We start from the raw sequence: 8,270 nt of genomic DNA, 5'->3' as shown, positions 1-8,270 counted from the left end.
TCTTGTGGATTCCACCACTCATCAACACCAACAAATATCTAACAATAAGCTCAAACACCAACACAAAGCATATGATTCAAACTCCCTAAACAATTAAGCTCATAAAAATTTTCTAGCATAAACCCTAGCTCTACTAACCCATCAAATATTTCACAATCTAACCAAAGAAAAATAGTAGTAGCATAGGAATAACACTAGATTAAGAGTTAGAAGCTCATACCTTGAAAATTTAAGGGAGATTTTCGAAAATTACAATGTTCTTGAACAACAACCCCAAATTCGTGGATCTCCCAATGTAGTGGATGAAAGCCCGAATTAATCGGATAGAATGGAAGGTAATGAGGTGGGTTGTGTATGTATGGAAGGAATTTGGAAGATTCGAAGCCGTTTGGGAGAAATTGAAGGAAGAATTTTCGAAAAAAATGGCTCTATGTGTGCTGAGTGTGTGTTCTAGGTGAAAAGTGTGAAAAATACCAAAAAAACGCAACTTAAAACTTACCTGGGCCGATCGGCGACCAAAACGGCGATCGCCGTTTAGGTCGCCGTTTTTCGGCGTTTTTGTGAACAAAATCGGCGACCGCCGATTTTCGGAACCAAGTGTAATTTTCATCCAGGAAAATCGGCGACCTGGCCGGCGCTCGCCGTTTGGGTCGCCGTTTTCGGAGCTGATTCGCCGTTTTCTGATTTTTCCATTTTTTTTTTTTTTTTTTTTTTTTTTTTAACTGCAAAAACGAAACACACTAGGAAAAACATAAAAAACGGACATAAACTAACAAAAAGAAACTAAGTAACAACGAGGAAAAAGAAACGACCAACGAAAACACAGAAAAACAAGTAAAAACTAACAAAGCAATAAACATTGGGTTACCTCCCAACAAGTGCTAAAATTAACGTCTATAGCTTGACGATACCTCATAATCACGGATCGATGAAATTGACCACTTCCACGTCGTGGTCCAACTCAGCTTTGAAGTACGGTTTGAGGCGATGTCCATTAACAGTGAAAGTGGACCCATTCGATGCAAGCAACTCATAAGTCCCATTCCAATTGCTCTTATGAACCACATATGGACCTCTCCATCTAGACTGCAGCTTGCCAGGAAAAAGTCGAAGCTTAGAATCATACAAGAGTACCTCATGTCCCGGCTTGAATTCCTTTGTGCGAATGCTCAAATCATGGAACTTCTTCGCCCTTTCCTTGTAGATACGGGAACTCTCATACGCTTCATTCCTCCACTCATCCAACTCCGTCAACATGTCTCTCCTCGTATGACCGGCCTCCTTGAACTCCAAATTGATCCTCCTCGTTGCCCAATACGCCTTGTGCTCTATTTCAACAGGTAAATGACATGATTTGCCAAAAACAAGTTGATAAGGAGACATACCAATTGGAGTCTTGTAGGCTGTGCGATATGCCCAAAGAGCATCATCCAAGTGCTTGGCCCAATCTTTCTTGTTGGCGACACTCTTCTCCAAAATCTGCTTGATTTCTCGATTTGCCAACTCTGCCTGCCCATTAGCTTGAGGATGATATGGAGTCGTCACCTTGTGCTTTACTCCATACTTCGCCAATACACTTGCTAGCAGCTTGTTGTTGAAGTGCGAACCCCCATCACTAAGCAACGCTCTCGGTGCTCCGAATCGAGTCAAAATATTCTTTTGCAAGAATTTAATGACTACCTTTGAATCATTAGTGACAGTCGGGATCGCCTCCACCCATCTAGACACATACTCAACCGCAAGCAATATATAGGAAAAACCACATGAAGGAGGGAAAGGACCCATGAAGTCAATTCCCCAAACATCAAATAGCTCTACCTCAACAATGATGTTCTGTGGCATCTCATCCCGCTTGGTAATGTTGCCCATGCGTTGGCATCGATCACAAGACTTCACGAAAGCATGGCAATCTGCAAAAATTGAAGGCCAATAGAATCCACTATGATTTACCTTCATGGCAGTGCGGTTGGCGGCAAAGTGACCTCCACTAGGCGAGCTATGGCACTCCTCAATGATCTTTAGCCATTCATGCTCCCTAACACATCGCCGAATAAGGCCATCGGCGCACCTCCGGTATAAGTAAGGATCCTCCCAATAATAGAACTTGACATCATGGAGGAACTTCTTCTTTTGATAGTGCGACATCCCCTCAGGAAGAACTCCAATAACCAAGTAGTTAACATAATCGGCATACCATGGATCCTTAAACAATACCGCCCAGATCTGCTCATCGGGAAACGACTCATTGATGGCCATCTTCGGATCATCCCCCTCAATCGGATTCTCCAATCGAGATAAGTGGTCAGCTACCACATTCTCACATCCCTTGCGATCTCGGATCTCCATATCAAACTCTTGCAGCAATAAGATCCAACGAATCAAGCGGGGCTTGGAATCCTTCTTCGTGAACAAGTAGCGGATGGCGGCATGATCAGTGTAGACAATTGAATGAGTTCCAATCAAATAAGGACGGAACTTATCAAAAGCATACACCACAGCTAGCAGCTCCTTCTCCGTGGTAGTGTAGTTCATCTGCGCAGAATCCAAAGTTTTACTAGTGTAGTAAATTACCTTGAACAGCTTATCTCTCTTTTGCCCCAACACAGCTCCCACGGCCCAATCGCTAGCATCGCACATCAACTCAAACGGGGCACTCCAATCTGGCGTGATCAAAACTGGCGTAGTGGTCAGTGCAGCTTTCAACTTCTCAAAGGAGACGAGGCACTCATCGGTGAAGACAAACTTCACATCCTTCTCTAGCAAAGCACAAAGCGGCTTGGACAGCTTGGAGAAGTCTTTGATGAAGCGCCTATAAAATCCTGCATGCCCCAGAAAACTCCGCACCGACTTCACAGACGTAGGAGGCGGCAACTTCTCTATAGCCACGATCTTAGCACGATCCACCTCCAAACCTTGGGCAGAAACCTTATGCCCCAAAACAATGCCTTCTCGAACCATGAAGTGGCATTTTTCCCAATTGAGCACTAGTGCCGTCTCCTCACAACGCTGCAACACTTGAGCAAGATTGTCCAAACAATTATCAAAGGAGGAACCAAAGACAGAAAAATCGTCCATAAATACCTCCATGATATTTTCAATCAATCCATGGAAAATCGCCATCATGCAGCGTTGAAAAGTGGCAGGAGCATTGCAGAGACCAAAAGATATCCTCCTAAAAGCAAAAACGCCATAGGGACAAGTGAAAGCGGTCTTATGCTGATCCTCCGGGGCTATCATAATTTGATTGTAGCCCGAGTACCCATCCAAGAAACAATAGTACTCATATCCTGCCAAGCGGTCAAGCATCTGATCAATAAATGGCAAAGGGAAGTGATCCTTACGTGTGGCTGCATTCAAAGCTCGATAATCAATGCACACGCGCCATCCTGTGACTAGCCTCGTAGCTATAAGCTCATCTTTCTCATCCTTGACCACAGTCATGCCTCCCTTCTTGGAGACAACTTGAGTTGGGCTCACCCACTCACTATCAGAGATGGCATAAATAATGCCGGCATCCAACCATTTGAGCACCTCCTTTCTCACAACCTCTTGCATAGCCGGATTCAAACGTCGCTGCGGCTGCACCTTAGGCTTGTATTCCTGCTCTAGTAAAATACGATGCATGCAAATAGAAGGACTAATTCCTTTGATGTCAGAAATAGACCATCCTATAGCAGACTTGTATTTCCTCAACACTCGCATCAACTTCTCCAACTCCAACGGAGATAAATAAGCAGACACAATAACAGGAAACGTTTCATTCTCACCCAAAAATTGGTACCTCAAGTGCTCAGGAAGTGGCTTCAGCTCAAGTTTGGGTGCAGCTGTAGCTGCAGCTGGCGCAGGAAAATCAGCTCCCTTTTCCTTTGACTTGCTTCCCCCATCAACAGGTTTGTGAATATCCATGTAAGGCACATGATCGATGGGATGGCTCTCTACGGCCTCCAGCTCTGCAATATAATCTAAAATCTCATCACACGCCTCATCAAGATCGGAATAAGGATATAAGGACTGTGTGATGCACTCCTCCAAAGGATCCTCTACAGCTGCAGGAAAATCCACCACAGTATCTATTAGATTGCAATCCTCCACTTGTGGCTCAGCTGGCTTCTTCATCGCATCGTAGATAGACAATGTCATCTTCTCATCATTGACACGGAAAGTCAGATCTCCCTCCTGAACATCTATCAACGCTCGGCCTGTAGCTAGAAACGGACGCCCCAAGATCAATGGAGTATTCTTGTCCTCCGGCATGTCCAACACTACGAAATCTGCAGGAAAGATAAACTGCTCCACCTGCACTAGAACATCCTCCACCACTCCCTTGGGATAAGTAAGGGAACGATCTGCCATCTGCAAGGCAATAGATGTAGGCTTGATTTCTCCAATCTCCAACCGTTTGAAAATAGAGAGAGACATCAAATTGATGCTTGCCCCTAAATCACAAAGAACACGGGAGAAATTCTGCCCTCCAATCACACAAGCTATGGTAAAGCTGCCAGGATCCTTCTGCTTCAATGGTAGCTTTCTTTGTAGCACAGCACTGCATTCCTCGGAAAGGTTGATCGTCTCATATTTCCCCAACTTCTTCTTGTTGGAGACTGCATCCTTGAGGAACTTGGCATATCCTGGCATATCTCTCAAAGCATCAAGTAAAGGAATATTAATGTGCAGCTTTGAGAATACCTCCATAAACTTGGCTAACTTTGCATCCATCTTTGGCTTTCCCAGGCGATTCGGGAAAGGCGCTACAGGCTTGTACTCTGGCCTGGGAAATGTAGGAGTAGGATTGGGCTCCTTGATAGCAGAAGAACTCGACGCCTTAGAAGTAGGCGGCGGATCACAAACAATTGTCTCCACATCATCCTCCTCATCCATCTCTACACCTTTTCCTTTTTCATCCTGCAGCTCTGAATGATTTTGATATTGAGTTCCGCTCCTTAGATGAATCGCATTACACTGATTTTTAGGATTAATCTCAGTGTTGCTAGGAAATTGGCCCGGCTTGTGCTGTGCAGCTGCTTGGTTAGCCATTTGACCAACTTGAGTCTCCAAAATCTGCACTTGTTTGGACAGTGATGAAACATGATTTCCTATTTGACTCACTTGGGTCTCCATGTTGGTCTTCCACGCACCTACATTCGTTTCCAAACCACCTATCTTTCCCAACACCTGCTTCATCATGTCTTCCATCGAATCTTTCTTTTGCTCATTGATAACTCCTCCGCTAGACACAGAAAATCCAGGTGGAGGCTGCAAAGCATTGTTCGGATTGCCGTAAGAAAGATTCGGATGCGGGCGTGCTCCTGGCTGAAACTGCTGCTGACCCTGCTGATATGGCTGACCTCTGTTATACATCCCTGGCTGTCCTCGCTGAAAATTCCCATAGCCTCTGCCATTCACATAGTTGACATCTTCCATGCATGACGGATCTATCACAGCTTGCTCATGACGTCCAACATTCAGCTCACCAATTTTTGAAGTCAGCTCTGCTAGCTGTGTAGCTATCACTGCCTGTTGAGTCACCATTGCTGCCATCAGATCAGAACTAGATGCAGCTGCAGCCTTCTTCAATTGCATACGCTCAGATGGCCATTGGTAGCTCGTAGAAGCCATACTATCAATAATGCTCCATGCGTCAGAGCTGCTTTTCTGGAGTAGAGAGCCACCTGCAGCTGTATCCATATGCATCCTTGTACGCTCCCCGCAGGCATTGTAGAACATGATCACTAGCGTACCTTCATCAAAACCATGGCCTGGGCACTTTCTGAGCTTCTCCTGGTACCTCTCCCAAGTCTCCGCTAGCTTTTCTCCATCGTACTGTTGAAACTGCACGATGTCCATCTTCAATTTCAACGTAAGGCCAGGCGGATGAAACTTGCGTAGGAACGCATGAGCTAAGTCCTCCCACACAACATTATTTCCCAGCTGCAGCGTATGATACCACGACTTCGCCTTATCCCGCAGCGAAAAGGGAAAAAGACGAAGACGGATAATGTCATCAGGGACACCATTCATCTTCACCGTGCTACACAGCTCCAGGAAATGCGCCAGGTGCGCATTAGGGTCTTCGATCGCCTGTCCACCATATTGGCTCTGTTGAACCATCGTGATCAGACCCGTTTTCAGCTCAAAGTTGGTAACGTTCACACGTGGGGGCTCCTGGTACACATACTGTGGTATGAACGCTTCATTGATGGCCGGTTGTTTCGGAGCCTCTCTCGTCTCCTGTGCGTCAAGCAGCTTCTTCAACTGCTCTTGCAGAGCTCGAATTTGGATTTGCTCTGGAGTAGCCATCGTTTCTGTCTCAACTTGATTCTGTTGCTTCTTAAGATTGCGCAAGGTCTTGTTGATTTCAGGGTCTAACTCAAAGAGAGGAGACTCGTGAGATCGTGTGTTCATATGCAACCTACAGAAACACAACTTATAAAAACCAGAAAATAAAAATAAAAACAAATAAAACTTGCAGTACTATTAAGTCCTATTGGAAATATTAAAGTAAAATCTAAACAATCCCCGGCAACGGCGCCAAAAAGTTGATCACTAATTTTATTAGCACAAAAATACCGCAACTAACACGGTGTAATTGTAGTATAAACAGCAATCGGATATCGTATCCACAGGGATTGTAACACGAAATCACTCTATCTATTTCCTACACAAACTTTCACAGTATGCAAGTAAACAAATATGAAGGTGAATATTAAACTAAAATTAACTAAATAAAACTAAAGAGCATAAACACTATGATGATTAACTCAAATAAAAGGAAAGCTCTGACCCTAGGGATGTATTTTCACTAATTAACTATATGCATTCAACCTATTGATTCAATTACCAATTTTAATCCAACCCTGATGAAAGATCACTATAGTGTTCACAAGCGTCTCTAACGACCACCTATAAACGTAGATTAATCTACCCCTTTTCGCATTCAAGACTCCAAGGAATAAACTAACTCCCAATAGCACATAAAGAATAGCTTCCTATAGCTTCACCTATCGCATTCAAGACTCAAGGCTAACACTATATCATGCATTCCTGAATCAGCTGAACAATTATCGCATTCAAGACTCAAACTGAACAGCTAGACATGTAAATCATTGATCAGATAATTCACAAGATAAATAAGCACCAGGAATCATGAATCATAAGTTGGAGGGCAAATTGATATCAATAAATCAAAAACACATAATTAATTAGCTATGTACAAACCCTAGGTTCAGATTAAAAGACTAGCCAGACATCACAAAATTAAACATGAACATAATTAAATAGAAAGCAATTATAAAAACTAAATTGTATAAAACCGAATTAAAACGAGAGTAGCGGCTTGAATCTTCAATCCTGATCCAAGCCTTGAAAACTGGAAAGCTAAAAAGTTCTAAAGCTATAAAACTGAGAAAATAAAGTTGGGACTGAAAAACTAAAGCTGGGAACCCTAGATAGGTCAAAAGAGGACCTATTTATAGTCTTAGGGTGAAAAACCAAGTTCTAAACCGAAAAGAATTCGAAAAAACGTAAAAACGCGGAAGAAAATAAAACACGCGGCTGAATCGGCGACCCGTTCGGCGGTCGCCGATTTGGTCGCCGTTTTTCGGCCATTTAACTCCTGAAAACGGCGATCGCCGTTTTTCTCTCCACAGGCCGAAATCCATCCAGGGAAATCGGCGACCTGGCCGGCGGTCGCCGTCTGGGTCGCCGTTTTCTCTCTTTAAACTGCCAAAAATCGGCGGTCAACGCCCTTTGACCGCCGAAATGCCCCTTTTCCGTCCCGACTCCAGAATCTTCGTCTTTTCTTGATTTTTGGGCTCGATTCTCTCAAAACTCTTCTCTTCAACATGTTCCTAACACTCCATGCTCCAATATCACTCAATTCTGCATCCAAACAGTCAAAACTACACCCAACCGTGAAATCTCGAAATAATAGCAAATGAACTCCAAACAATAATAAAACGGGTGTAAAATTGACTTAAACTACAGAATATAAACCATAAAAATCATGCAAAATGAGTGTTTATCAAGTTCTTGAGAGTCTTTGGTTTGAATTGTTAAATTTGTGTGGAATAGACTACTCGTCCGTGCTCGTGTTGTTTTTACAGGTTTTGGACCCATTTTGTGGAGTTTTGGATGAAGCGTAGTGGAATACGCGAAGTGACGAGTCCATAGGCATGAACGGGGCAAGAATCGGGCATCGGATGAGCAAGAACGGGCGCCGGGAAGTCCGTGTGTCGGAGGACACGCGGCCGTGCGCGAGGAACGGGCGCCGG

The sequence above is a fragment of the Salvia miltiorrhiza genome, chromosome 3 (genome assembly GCF_028751815.1).
Source record: "Salvia miltiorrhiza cultivar Shanhuang (shh) chromosome 3, IMPLAD_Smil_shh, whole genome shotgun sequence".
Lineage (NCBI taxonomy): Eukaryota > Viridiplantae > Streptophyta > Magnoliopsida > Lamiales > Lamiaceae > Salvia > Salvia miltiorrhiza.
This window is presented reverse-complemented; position numbering follows the sequence as displayed.